This window comes from Leuciscus leuciscus (assembly GCF_965113295.1).
Source record: "Leuciscus leuciscus genome assembly, chromosome: 18".
Lineage (NCBI taxonomy): Eukaryota > Metazoa > Chordata > Actinopteri > Cypriniformes > Leuciscidae > Leuciscus > Leuciscus leuciscus.
Window position 1 is genome coordinate 13,657,841 of NC_138742.1, and position 15,411 is coordinate 13,673,251.

Genomic DNA, 15,411 nt, shown 5'->3' on the forward strand with positions numbered 1-15,411 from the left:
CTTTTCAGAGATGGCAAGAACGGAGGAATTTGAAATGTTGTATAAGCATCACAGAGATGCCATTTGACATATAATTGACATATATGTAGCTCTCTAATAGTTCATTGTAAAGCATTATCTATTGTGAAGGGTAATTTCATTACGACTGTTGTAACACTATCTGTCTATTAATGGGTAATTCTGTATATCTACAGTAACAAAAATCAGCTATAATGGTAAAAGATCTACTATAATATAATGAACGTTTCTGTGATTTACTTAGAATGCATGGCTGTCAATGGAGAGCGAATAGAAATATTAGCAGAGACTGTCTTATGCTAACCAGCCAAACCCCTTGGGTAGTTAAATCTAATGTGAAATCACTTAGTAAATCCACATGTAATTTCAACTATCCATTCCAATAATGGTAAAACAATTATATTCCAGGGGAATATTGAATGAAATCTGCCAATTTCTTTTGACGCAAAGCATTAGTTGTCGAGCAAGCACAACTGTTTTTACCATCTTCACATTTGCTAATAAAGCAAGATTTTATACAATAACAAGAAAAAATATATAGACAGCGCAAATTGATGTTAATGATGTTAATGAATTAAACAATCTCTATACATTCATTTACTCACAAGTGACTCTACGTCAGAGACCAGATACTTGTCTGTGCATCAGCAACTGTTAGCCCATGTCTAATTCAAACACTGTTTAGAGCTCTTTACTTCCTTTTATAAGTATAGATGAAGTTCATTTTGAAAAGATGAGTCACTGTTCAAGTACTTGCATTTTCTGTTGCTGAGTATGCACTAGAACCTTGAGGAGATGAAGCATTATACGAACTATAATTAAAACAATTCATCATTCTATCAGGCCATGGTAGACATATTCCATCCCATTAGCCTTGTTTCAAATATTTTTGTGTAGCTTTGTATTGAAAAAGCATCTTAGGTTCAGCCTGGAAACAAATAAGAGCATGGATCCAAGCAAGAACTAGCAATTTTGCACAGACTCCAATGAAACTTAACAAAAGGATATTTACATTCACATATTCAGAGCCTCAGAAACTGGTCTCTGAGCAGCCCAGTAATGCTTGCTGTACCATATAATGAAGTGCATCCTGATAAGACGCCAGACAGTACTGTCACTTTGATGTGGAACGGGAGCACTGTGAACACAAAATACATATCCAGGATCAATAATACCAATGAAGAAACAGAAGGGGACAAAATCACACTTTTGACTGAGACTTTAGGCTATGAGAGAAAAACCTGCTGAAATATCACACGTATCCGGTTGTACTATACAACAAAATAAACCCCATAAACACGCTGTTGGGTGGTTATTTCGAGAGCAGGCAGAATCATGTAAAGGAGTAAATCAGGTGTTGGCATTAACACTGTAATATGTCTTTCTCATTCAGGCAAGCCAGTCAGGTGACCTAAAAATACAAACAACAAGGATGCAAAGAACAATGTAAAAAATTGTAATCATCGTCAGCTTTGGTATTTACACTTCTCAAGGATCTCTGTAAAGTCTCTGAAACTACAAAAGCGTCTGACAAGGTAATCAGCAGTATCACCCACCTTTCCATTTGCCCAGCTTGAAAAATAAATTACTACAATCAAGACAATCCGTTTCACAGCATATCATTTTCCCCATGGTTTAACTGTGTCATAAACTGACAAACAAACAAAAAGAAATAGTCTTTGCAGCCTCACGGTTTTCCTGTAATAGAACAGGATTTCGTATTTTTCTCCAAGAATTTATTGGTGTGTCGACTACCTTTGGGTCAGGTGTCAGAAAACAGAGAGAAGGGGTTATCAGCGCATTGACCAGGGGCCTCAAAATGTGACATAATTCCTGACACTTCAATTAGTTTCTGCTTAGTCATCAAAAGTTTGCGTGCTGTAGACTGAAACTTGGGCCGTGTCAAAGTTTCTGAAGGAAACTGCCTTACTGTCCTTACCCCCAGGGGTCCACATAAGAGTGCAACGGGGTCCATGGAAAAGTGAAATAAAAAAATAAAAAATTGTAAAAAGAATATCAAAATAATATTTTACAATAAATTAATCAATTATATTAAATTAAATAAATAAAAATATCATAGATTAGATAAGTAAACAATAAAATGGGATTAAAGAAGTAAACAATAAAATAAATATTTAAATAAATACATTTAACAACTTAATGTAACTAGATACTAAATATTTCCCAAATAATACTTTAAATTGTTATTGGATACAAAATTTAACGGAAACGGTGGTGTACAAAGAGTTGCAACTATGGCAGCTGAGAAGGCCATTCTTTGTACCCTGGAAATCCAGAGTTCTCGAGAGAGCACAAGTTGAATTTGCTCAGCGAGATAGGCCCTGTCCCAAATGGCACACTTCATGTGCACTTTCAGTCTTGTGGACTTACAATGGCTGCCGCGTGCACGTGTCCGTTAAGTCCGTGAGACCGCAGTGTGTCCCATTTGTCATTTTTAGATCTCAGAAGAGTGCTCGCGAGCGCCCCCAAGTGGTCGATTTGCGCCCTTGATGCGCACTTTTGCCGAGTCCACGCTGATGCGGACTCCGCAGCAGACTTCTTCCCGACAGTCAAAGCGGCATCACATCACGAAAGTGCAGACTCAGAGGAAGACCACGAGTTCTTAGGGTTGCATTTGGGACAGGGCCTTCCTCTGGTGTCGAGTAATGATGCTCATTAAATATGCCCCTTGATCTGAGGTGCACCAATCACATCTGATATACAGTGAGGAAAATAAGTATTTGAACACCCTGCTATTTTGCAAATTCTCCCACTTGGAAATCATGGAGGGGTCTGAAATTGTCATCGTAGGTGCATGTCCACTGTGAGAGACATAATCAAAAAAGATAAAATAAATCCAGAAATAACAATATATGATTTTTTAACTATTTATTTGTATGATACAGCTGCAAATAAGTATTTGAACACCTGTCTATCAGCTAGAATTCTGACCCTCAAAGACCTGATAGTCTGCCTTTAAAATGTCCACCTCCACTCCATTTATTATCCTAAATTAGATGCATCTGTCTTAGGTCGTTAGCTGCATAAAGACACCTGTCCACCCCATACAATCAGTAAGAATCCAACTACTAACATGGCCAAGACCAAAGAGCTGTCCAAAGACACTAGAGACAAAATTGTACACCTCCACAAGGCTGGAAAGGGCTACGGGGAAATTGCCAAGCAGCTTGCTGAAAAAAGGTCCACTGTTGGAGCAATCATTAGAAAATGGAAGAAGCTAAACATGACTGTCAATCTCCCTCGGACTGGGGCTCCATGCAAGATCTCACCTCGTGGGGTCTCAATGATCCTAAGAAAGGTGAGAAATCAGCCCAGAACTACACGGGAGGAGCTGGTCAATGACCTGAAAAGAGCTGGGACCACCGTTTCCAAGGTTACTGTTGGTAATACACTAAGACGTCATGGTTTGAAATCATGCATGGCACGGAAGGTTCCCCTGCTTAAACCAGCACATGTCAAGGCCCGTCTTAAGTTTGCCAATGACCATTTGGATGATCCAGAGGAGTCATGGGAGAAAGTCATGTGGTCAGATGAGACCAAAATAGAAATTTTTGGTCATAATTCCACTAAACGTCTTTGGAGGAAGAAGAATGATGAGTACCATCCCAAGAACACCATCCCTACTGTGAAGCATGGGGGTGGTAGCATCATGCTTTGGGGGTGTTTTTCTGCACATGGGACAGGGCGACTGCACTGTATTAAGGAGAGGATGACCGGGGCCATGTATTGCGAGATTTTGGGGAACAACCTCCTTCCCTCAGTTAGAGCATTGAAGATGGGTCGAGGCTGGGTCTTCCAACATAACAATGACCCGAAGCACACAGCCAGGATAACCAAGGAGTGGCTCTGTAAGAAGCATATCAAGGTTCTGGCGTGGCCTAGCCAGTCTCCAGACCTAAACCCAATAGAGAATCTTTGGAGGGAGCTCAAACTCTGTGTTTCTCAGCGACAGCCCAGAAACCTGACTGATCTAGAGAAGATCTGTGTGGAGGAGTGGGCCAAAATCCCTCCTGCAGTGTGTGCAAACCTGGTGAAAAACTACAGGAAACGTTTGACCTCTGTAATTGCAAACAAAGGCTACTGTACCAAATATTAACATTGATTTTCTCAGGTGTTCAAATACTTATTTGCAGCTGTATCATACAAATAAATAGTTAAAAAATCATACAGTGTGATTTCTGGATATTTTTTTTTTAGATTATGTCTCTCACAGTGGACATGCACCTACGATGACAATTTCAGACCCCTCCATGATTTCTAAGTGGGAGAACTTGCAAAATAGCAGGGTGTTCAAATACTTATTTTACTCACTGTAGGTGGGCCAGGGGCGAGCTAAACAGATGACGACAGCGCTGTGACGTTGAAGTCATTAGTAAACATTGCAAGATGCATACCAGTTGTTTGAAACGGCTTTGGCTGCTACAATGAACGAGTTAGACTTGGCTTTTTATTTAAAACAGGAATAGAAGACGCCGCTCGAATCGTTCCTTTGCAAGAAGGACGTCTTTGCTGTTTTGCCGACCGGATACGGTAAGAGTATAATCTACCAGTTAGCTCCGCTGGTAGCTAAGCGTATGGGGTTTATTGTTGTGATTGGTCGTAGTGTTATCCAATTACATGCAGTGAGATTTTCAAATGCTTGCTTGGTGCTGCCCCTCGAGCTGGGCGATTTTCATTAGTCGATGCCAGACCATTAATCTTTTAGATTTAGGTCTGGATTTCCAGGCTACATTCTTTGTGTTCTTTTTGAAGGATTTTCAGAGCCTGATGAAATCGGTATAAATACGTGTTTAATACTGCAAAATACACTCGATGTTATAGTCACTGCCCTTGCCATCCAGAATAAAAGAGAACATCCCAATCGAGTGAAGGGATTTGTGGAAACTGTGGTTCCTAATTATTGTGATCCAACATTTCAGGATGAAGCGACTTCAATTGTTGCGTATACCGAGCTGCAGCAGACACATTTGTAAACGACTTTACTTGGACCCATTGTGCGAGCTGTCTCTTTAAAACAGAGTGGTTTATATACATGTTGCTGCTGATTGGGCTGACATTTTTGACACACCCACAAAACAAGAGAAAACGTATCTCAAACCCTGTTGCACACCGTTGCATACCGTTTCCAGGAAACATGTCGTTCAACCTGGAAACCGTAGCAAAACGTTGCGCACCGGTTTGAGCTTGAAAGTGCCCCAGGTGTCTCTCACGACACCCTACGATTGGCACCTCCAATCCAAAATTGTCTTCAGATGACCTCCACTCTGACTGGTAACCCCTCACGCCTAAGAACCACTCTGACTATATCAGGTCAACCCAGATGCCTAAGACTCGAAATACTAGTATTCTAACCGCACAAGATAAGATGCTCGGTGCCCCCGGACGCCTAAGAGTATGAACACTGTCACTTGGGAATAAGGTCTCTAGTGTTCTGCAGCAGTAAGCAGACAGACTCCAAACAATGCCTTTGAAATGCTTTAATCATAAAGAATCTCACTCGCAAAGAGAATACAACAGTTTATATAGAATACATGGAAAAGGTAACGACTCATTACATAATTTTTCTCTAATATGATTGGTTCTTCATATATGCAATTCAGCAACAATTTAATGTGTGGTTAATTACAATTTCCTTCAGAGAATCAGTATGCATACAGCAAAGCAATTTATTCCAATTTCTAAACAAATTATTCGGCAACAACATACAGCACGACCAGTGTCCGATTCCCGAACCAATAGGCAGTTCTTCTTAAGTAATCGAAATCACACAGTGCAACCAGTTTAGTCCGATTACCAAATGATTGAATCTTATGAGGTGGTTATTTTTAAAGAATCGAAAACATACAGCTCGACCAGTGTAGTCTGAATCCCGAAGGAATGAATCGTATGAGGGGTTTTTCTTAAAGAATCAAAGACATACAGAAAAACCAGTGTAGTCCGATTCCAAAGCCAATCTTATGAAAACATGCTGCATCCCAATTCGCCTACTTTTCGCACCCAAAAAGTATGTACTGTCTTTGTGGAAAAAGAAATATACTTTTGAGTGTGTAGCAGAAGAGTTGACAAGCGTTGGGACACACCACGTCATAAAAGTGTGCTCTGTAGCATAGAATTACACCAGAAGCCTCGCATATTCAAGTTACAAATGCCTGCACCCGCTCCTATGTTAAAAATAAGGTTTATAGTCAGGGCCGGCTTCTGGCCTTCTGGCCATTTACGGTATCTCAAAATATCTGTGAAACATTTTGTAAATACACATTTTAAAATAATTTAATTTATTTCTGATATTTGTTCTACTGAAATCTGGAATGATAGAAATGCTATAAAAAATGCATGTATTTTTTCACTCCTCATCTGTTCCTATCTTTATGATACTGCAAAGTTTTTAAGAATTCAGACGATTTATTGAAGTTTGATACAACTTTAGGGCTATAAATTCAACTCCATTATACCTGTGTCTACTTGAAATGCACAATGTTGAGCGTGCGTAATGCATTTTTGGTGTGTTTTCTGTGTCTGATTATAACTGGGTGTCCTGTTGTTTGTAATCAGGGTAGATATTATTCAATAGTCTGTGGTTAAACTAATGTCAAGTTGAATTCTACCCTAAAGCTGTGATTGCTGCACCTGAGCACCATTTCTCGCCATTGCCACCTCACTCTCCGTCATTGGTGCAGAGCTGCGTGTCAGAGCCACTGATTTGGCAAACGGCCACAGGCCCGCAGGAGAACGGAAATGGCCATATGGGGACTTAAATCTGTGAAAGATGCATCAAGGACTAAATCGAAAGAGTAATGGCAATCCGACATCGGGGCGAACCTCAATGCGGGGGGATTCAGCCTCGATTTATCACAAGTAATTTCCCTATCATTAGCTGTACTGTTTAAAAGGCCATACAGCTGCAGCTGGAGACTCATGGTTGTGTTCATTTGGCTTCACATCAAAGTTTTCCCCTTAATCTTTCTTTCTTAATTCATCACCTTAACCTCAAGATCACTCATAATCAATAACACATTGACATTTATGTATAGATATCGCAGCAGTCCATCACTTGATTAGCTGATATTTGAGGCAATACTGAGACCCAAAACACATAATAAAGTGTACTTAATGCCAGACTGTGGGGACATGTCAATGAAAACGAACGCTAAATCACAGTCTTTAGCTGTTTACATGTGTCTTGTGATGTATTTGATATGGTAATGTTTGGATTGGACTTAGTAAGTTTTAGTTTATTTGAGTAATAGCCAATTAGTAAGGTTCACAGTCTACTACTTGGCTTTGACACATGCTATTTACAGTCAAGTTTTAAGAGAATCTGCATTTCCCTGTGTTTATCCATGGCATTTCTGGTTACGCCACTGATTTATTTTCTCAAACATGCAGAAATCTAATAAGACAGCTGGAAACAGGCTTGCAATTGTATATAAAAGAGAAAACATACTTCATCACAATACAATGCCTTTAGATCTACTTTCTCTCAAAATAATGTTTTTTTATGCGACATAGTTTCATAACTCAGAATTATAAAATTCATATACAGAAAGAATTTCTTCACCGCTGACACTTAACTTATGTTGTTGTTTCATAACCTTCTCACAGCGAGATTCCCTCATTCATCACCATCATTGACCTTAAAGTTGAAGTGCTTATTTTGGCAGTGTTAAAATATTTTCTCCTATCCAGGCGTATGAAGACACAATAAGCCATTTGTAAGTTGATTTCCTCTTTAAAAGTGTAAGCAATGTTGAGATATCACAATTGCTTAGTTCATTTCAGCACCGCCAGCACTGTTCATTTCGCCACAGGAACGTTGGCTCAACCAATGGCGTGAGTTTGAATCTGTTCCGTTGACCAATGGCAGACGACACACTTCAGCTTTAATTTGATAATTCTGGATCCGCTTAAATGGCCCGCACTGGAGAATAGCAAATCACTATATTTTTTTTCTATTTTTGAATTATATATGAAAGTACTGAGTTTTCATTTATTCATCCATTCACGTACATATATGTACATATATGCATTTATGTACGTATGCATTTATGTATTTTTAGGCATTTTGGGTCAAATAAATGTGATTTATTTTTATATAAACACATTTTGATTAATTTCTAAATCAGACTGTCCAGATAATATAAAAACGAATGTAATTCAGTTACATTTTCATTTAAAAAATGTGTAGTTCCAACTATATTTTTGTTGATGAAATGATTTTTTTTGTCTTTTTTTTTTTCACTGGTAATTTACATCTCAGTTGATAATAATCAATAACAACCTTTATTTTGGGAGACAGATGTGAATAATGTATTTTTGTGCACTCTCTGTATCATGGGTGTTGTTTCAGTTGCTCATCTGGTGTTTAGACATACAATAGCCTTTTCAGACGTCACAAAACTATCCTCATTCTAATCATGTTGTATAATGAGGGTGCAGTCGTTTGTCTGTCTTGACTGTGATGACTTCATTACAGCAAATAACATGAAATTCTCATTCCTTCTGCAGCAACGAATCTTTTACACTCTCTAAAGATGAACCATTTCTTGCTCTGCTCCACAAGTGGCCTGTCTGTGATTGAGATATTTAAAGCACACGTCTCACAGGTCAATTCTGCGCTTAAACAAGACGGTCAATATTGCGTTTAGTGGCCCTCCCTCTTTCCACAGTCCATTCTCGGTAATTATAGCACAGAGTCAGGATATGACAGAGTCATTGCACAGCTAATGAGCTGCTGCTACAACAACCACTCTGCTTGTTAGCAGACTATCTGTGATACTGACTTACACAAGCACAATGTCAAAGGAGAGCTTTTAGCAAACGCTGCTTTACTTTCATTTCCCTTAATGCTGAGGCCAGCGTGAATCTGGATCTGTTCCCCTGATAAACACACTTAGTCAAAGAGTAATTATGCTAATTTTGGAGCAGCAAACAGCATGGCTTGCAATAACATGTCGACACATTTGTTGTTTTCAAATTATCATGAAAATAATTATCCAAATTTTGGATAACGCTCAAAGACAATACCACGGTGATTTAGTGCGCACTGCACCGCTGAACAGCAAATGCTCAGATGATGCGGTAATTATCAAGCTCTGTGATTCAGTTTACTTGGCTAATCATTTCACAAAGAGAGGCAATTTAAATAGAGATTTTTGTAAGTATTATTGTGGTTTCAAATATAATGAAGTTCCTTGTGCTGTGCAACAGATAGGTTTACAACACTGACGACAACAGCAATCATTTTAAACTTTGCTAAGAAATCTAAAACTCAAAGATATCCTTCACACCTGGTATTTCTAACATTTTAGTTGAATGGGACACAATTAATTAAAGCAATTAATTAATTAACGTACTAGTGTGAATGCAAAATAATTGATTGTGATTGTATTGTGAAGCAAATTGTGAACCGCTTTGACTTAAATTAGGATCAGGAAAATTAAACCGCACCACTGAAAAATCATAAAATTCAATAAAAAATGTTTCATGATTTATTGCGAGAAATTAAATGTTTGGAAACAAAGATGTTGTTAGTTACTAAATTATGATGTTTAAATTAAGCGCAACTCGATCTCTTTTCGGATCTACCTAAAAATATCTGAGACTGTAGATATAAAACGCATGTTAATCCCAGGTGTGAAGTGTTCCCAGTGCTAAAAACTGTGGACAGCTTCTACTGAAACTACCAGAGTTGGGATCATTTTATCTTGTATTCTCAGCACTGAGTTTAAACGGCATTAGAAACGGCAGGATTGTGTCCTCTGTCCCCTTATAAGCCCCTTACGAGGACTCTGTCCCTCCTCCTGAACTGGTCCCCTCTGTGATAGGCAGGGTCTCTATGGTTACAGGCATCCTGCATCCCTTCTTCATGTCTGTGACATCTAATTTTCTCAGCTCTCGCTGTAGTGAAGGGTGCGCTGAGAGGGATAATGATATGCTTTTAGCCAGTGCTGACTAGCAATGCAGTCACAGCACACAAACACATCAGGCGTCATTAGTGGCTGTTGAGCACGAAATCTAAAACTTAATGTCTTCTGTGCAGCTTATTCTGTCCTCCTCCAACTCAACATGACCTTTGAGAAATTGACACGGGTTTGATTCTGTGGCTTGTTTCGTTATTTGTGTCTATGAGAAGGCAAATCAATTTGTACTCCCTTCAGACCTTTAATCTGATGGAATAATACAGGCTGTGTATGAAAATGCAAGGCAAACTTCTGATACCACATAATTCGATGCTGAACTCACAGATTGCATTAAAAATGTTTTAAAAAAAATGTTTACAAATAGTCTAAACAGATGTGCACTTTTTTCTTGATATATTTAAAGTCACCAAATACTATGAATATTCTGTTATTTACTCATCATGTTATTTTTTTTATTTTTTTTCTAGTAATTTTACCTATATATTATTTTGAGGAAAAAACAGTAAATTCCAAGGTACAGAACTATCAAGCAACAAGACCGTCACTAGAATAAAAGACTGTACAAAAAATTGCACCAGTTTTGTATGTATTTACGAAACTAAAAAAATACGCGTCCGCAGTCATGAGAGACATCAAGAATAGCTGGTTTCCATTCCGCCGGAAACCAGCCAGTCAGGTGGCCAGAAACAGGTGGCCAGTCCATCACAGGGAATAAAGTACTCTTGCATAACAATGAATTGTTTGAGTATTTTACCATATAAATTGCACATCCAACACTATGATAGAGTTGCAATTCATGCTTGAATTAGACGTGCAAACAACTTCCCACTCGCTCTGTTCTTTTCTCATCAGAGAAGCAGAGAGTGCGTGATGGAACAATAACACATAGTTCAACATGAACTATGAGCAAATATGTCCTGACCTACACCTGAGGGCACCTGAGCCAACTACAGCACAATGAAGGGCAAATAACTCGATGAACAATGACTTGAAATAATTCAGAAACACATATTTATAGATTTTTTTGATCACCAGTGGCAATATTTCCCTCTCTACAAATGGCATTCAAGTTCCTTCATGTTCTTCCTTCTCAAATGTCTTAGTTACTCACCCATGGTATACGTATGTCTGTTCAGTATCCTACTTGCAAATGTCACCACAGAACCGAATCAAGATTTATTGATGATGATAGAAAACATTGCTGCTGGCAATAAAAGCAAACACACAGACAACGCAGAACTAATGAAGTGAGAGCACTCCCAGTTGCCCCCTGACCATGTGACAAAGATCTAACATCGAGAGCAATGTCTTTTACGTAGCACTGAATCATTACTCACCACTCGCCTGCGGATAAAAGAAAGTCTATCAAGAGAAAAGAAACAAGACATTTGGATTAGGGCCTTAGTCTAAAAATTCTACTTTCATGTTTCCTGAGGCAGACTCAACATTTGGCATTTGCTCTTTTCATAGACACAATTTAACTGTGAGATATAATAATGTCTAAATACAAAATAAATATGGAGGTGGCATTATGAATGTGGATAGCTGTTCAATTATTGATTAACAAGAACATCCCTGTAGCTCAACTGGTAGTGCATGGTGTAGGATTCATGGATTCAATCCACAAGGGAACATAACCTACTGATAAATGTGTATATACAGAGTTTCTTTGAATAAGTGGGCCTATGTGTCAAACAACTTTTTATTTTTTAATCAGCATTTTTGTTTTCTTTTTTCAGTTATCTAAATATCCCTTATGCAAGATAGCAGGGATGTGCCCGAAGCCGTACACCTTATTCGGAAAGGCATAATGGCATCAAAATGAATAACGAATTCTACCAAATAATATGAAAAATATTCAGCACAACCATTCATTCCTCATGTTTGCTGGATAACAGGTGAGCCATGGGATAGCATAGCACTATATAATACATAAACCTCTAAAATCACTAAGCAATAATGAGTGTGGTGTAAACTTTATGAATGAAATTAGCAGAGTGCGATCGTAATAGCTATACATTGCCATCACTGTGAGTCTTAGAAATCAGGGCTTTGAGATGATTTCAACTAAAATTTCACATCATACACATTTTCAACTATTTGATGTCTATTTAAACGTTTTAAACCTTGTATGATATGATACTCAAATTAACTCAAACTTTATGAAATGAGCACAGCGCGATTGTAAATCAAATAGGCCTAGAACAAGCCATTGTGAGCCGGTGTCTGAAGCACGTCAAAACAAGCCAATCTCGATTAGCCAAGCTTTGTGGACGTTGTGACATGACATAGTGTGTCATTGAGTCCATAAATAGATGCCTGAAATGCATGTCTGCAGTGTGTCTGAAAATATTGGTCAGGAGTTTAGTCTGTGAACATGGCTTGAGAAACTACAGAAAGTGTGTTACTCCGTGCCCCCACTTTATTATAGGAGTTGATTCACACTCCATGTGCGTGTTTGGGTGGGGAGCTTGCAAAGTAAGTCCTCAAGGGTGCTGACTGTGAGCACTGCGATCGCTTCAACACCTGCAAGCTCCAATCCTGTTCTTGAGGGAAGGGGGCCAAGCTCCTGCACCTCATGGCTCGGGTCCCGCTGCTGTCGAGGCAGCGTGGCAACTTTGGCCAAGGGGTTCGCAGGCTGTTTCGGAGAAGGCGGGGTTTGAGATGGACGAAAACGTCTTATTTCTCGTGCTCTTCACTGATTTAGAGGACCCCGTTCTGGACCTTGAAGCTCGCTCAGTGAATCAGAACAAGGGTCTCATGCTATCTGAGTCTGATCTAGTCTCAGGCACAGAAACTTCCTCAGTCTGGCCAAATAAAAACTGGATTGGCCCGATGAGAGGCAATTGGTCATGCATACAAAATTGAATAACCACTTCCTCACTTCCACATGTGAGTATAGCCTCCCTGCCGCCATTTTCCGTTCTGAAGGTTCCCTTTGCGACAGATGTGGACTCAACCCCAGAATCTTGTGTACTTCAAGGTTGATCCAAGTTGGAGTTGCGCTCAACTCCAGTGTTCTGTGCTTACACAGCCTTTTGGGCAGGCTCTTTAGGGTGTGGTGGCTTTGGTACAGAAGTTCCCACAGCGTCAATACGATGATGCAGCGTCAAAGTTCACTTCAAAAGGGAACGTCTCAGGTTACTTATGTAACCCGGTTCCCTGTGAAGGGAAAGAGACAGTGCGTTGTGTTGCCATGCCCATGCCCCTGCCCACTGACAGCTTCTTCAGACAAATTGTATCTAATGACTATTTATGGACTCAGTGACGCAGTACGTCACATCAAGACATCCATAAAGCTTGGCCAGTCGAGACTGGCTCGTTTTGAAACGTGCTTCAGACACCGGCTTAGGCGGAAGCGCTCCCCATAGCATCAGCTCATGGCACAGCGTCTCGTTCCCTTCTCAGGGAATCGGGTTGCATACGTAACCTGATGCGTTCACTTCACAAGCAAAATTTGTTCTTTCTCTTCTTTACTTGTGGATAAACCTCACTAAATTGAATTATATTTATGCTTAAAAAACATGATAAATTACATTTAATTTAGACAGCTCATTATAATAAATGTAAATAAGATAAAAAATATATATTCTCTAAAAACAAGCCTTGTGCTATTTTGATTCTCAGTTACATTTTTCTTAAGGGTGTTAGATATTTTATTGGAAAACGAATGCTGAAAAATACTGATGAAGACATTAACTTTTTGCTTTAAATGTAAAACAATCTATACATTTTATGATCTAAAGGATGATTTGGTGATTTTGCTCATACAGCTCTTATAAAGACACAGTAATGAATCATTATATTGGCCCATGTTTGACTGAGACTGTCGTCTTTTGGATTTGCAGCCTCTCATATGAAGTTTATAAATAGAAAATAACCCAGAACATTTTCAAAACAGTGACCTCAAGTCATCTTATGTGGTTTTGTGCTTACAAAAATACTTAACCTAATTTCATTTTAAATACTGTTGTTGATGAGTCAATCCTTCCTGTTTTTCAGCTTTTAGTTCATTAATTCTAATTGTTTATTTTCATACAGTATTTACTAGAAATACTGAAGTGAGTCAGTTGTGTATTTCCTAAAGATGAATATACACACAGTACATATGAATTTGAAATTCATGTTCAGGTGGGAGCATGCCTTCAGATCAAAGGCAAAGCAATCAAAATGCTTTGCTTACCAGCAGCAGCTTTGATGTCTCCTCACAATGCTCTGAGGGCACTTGTATAATGGACAGTTTCTTTCGCTTCCCACAAATCTTTGCGCAAATAAAACATATCCTAGAGTCATCTATTTGAGTCAGTTCATCTGTTGGCTAAAAAAGGCAGAAAGAACAAAAAGATAGATTATACTGTAATAGAGACTGTGCCATTAGTCATTTGACATCTCGTGGAATGGCCAAACTCACATTGCATGATAACACAACATTGAATTCCTCATGTGTTTGTTGTCTCTTCATTCCTACTGGGCAAGACCAGCATGTTTATTATTCCTTTATCTAATTAAATTTGGCCCCAGCTGACTTTTCGAGCAAACTGAACAGATATATGAATGCCATGCCTGGGACTCAGTTTAATAAGATATTGCATTATCACACACATCTGTTGAATAACAACAATGATCCCACTAAGTGATTAAATTATATGATGGAGTGCATAACAATATATTAAGAATTATTCTTGCACACATATCTTAATAAATAAATTAATGTGCTCTCATAATCTTTAACCAAGCAGCAACATTTCTTCTCTTCCCTGATGATGTGTTTATTGGCAAGGGCGATCCAACAATCCAATCAATTTCCGGTGGACAAAGTCAAGTCCTGCTCTACATTTTTTCTTGGTAGAGAAGCCATTCCACTTGAATATACGTCACAATAGGGAAGAAAAGACTATCGCAACTTCCATTTCATGCCAATTTTAAATCGTTTTTTTACTGTGGACAGTAAGTCAGAATCACTGTGCAGAATTTCTACTGACGCCTATATAGAGATTGTCAAGTATCTGTCATCAATATTGTGAGAGAAGAGCAAACAGTTTACATTGTCACCATCATCTGGATTCAACCTTTGCTCGTATTGAAGAATAGAGGAATATTGAGGTCATTGTGACCCCAGCGCTACAGCATCAAATATCTACTGAAGACATAATTTTATCTTTCAGTTTATAAAGTGATCTCTTCAGCTGTGTGTAGAACAGCTGCCAGTGTGTCACACACACAGACATGCAACGGCATAGTTATAACCTATACAGTTTGAACAATTCATTCACTTTTTTTCTCACTCTATGCTTTCAGCTCACTGAGATTCCAAAGCAAACATGAAGTACTTATGCATATGGTGTTTTCTTGGTGCATGTGTTGCAACCATATATCTAGCATTTGTCTTAAACACTAATGATTTACAGAACACAATAAATTACCATGACTTTTTTGTCTTGTATTTTGGACA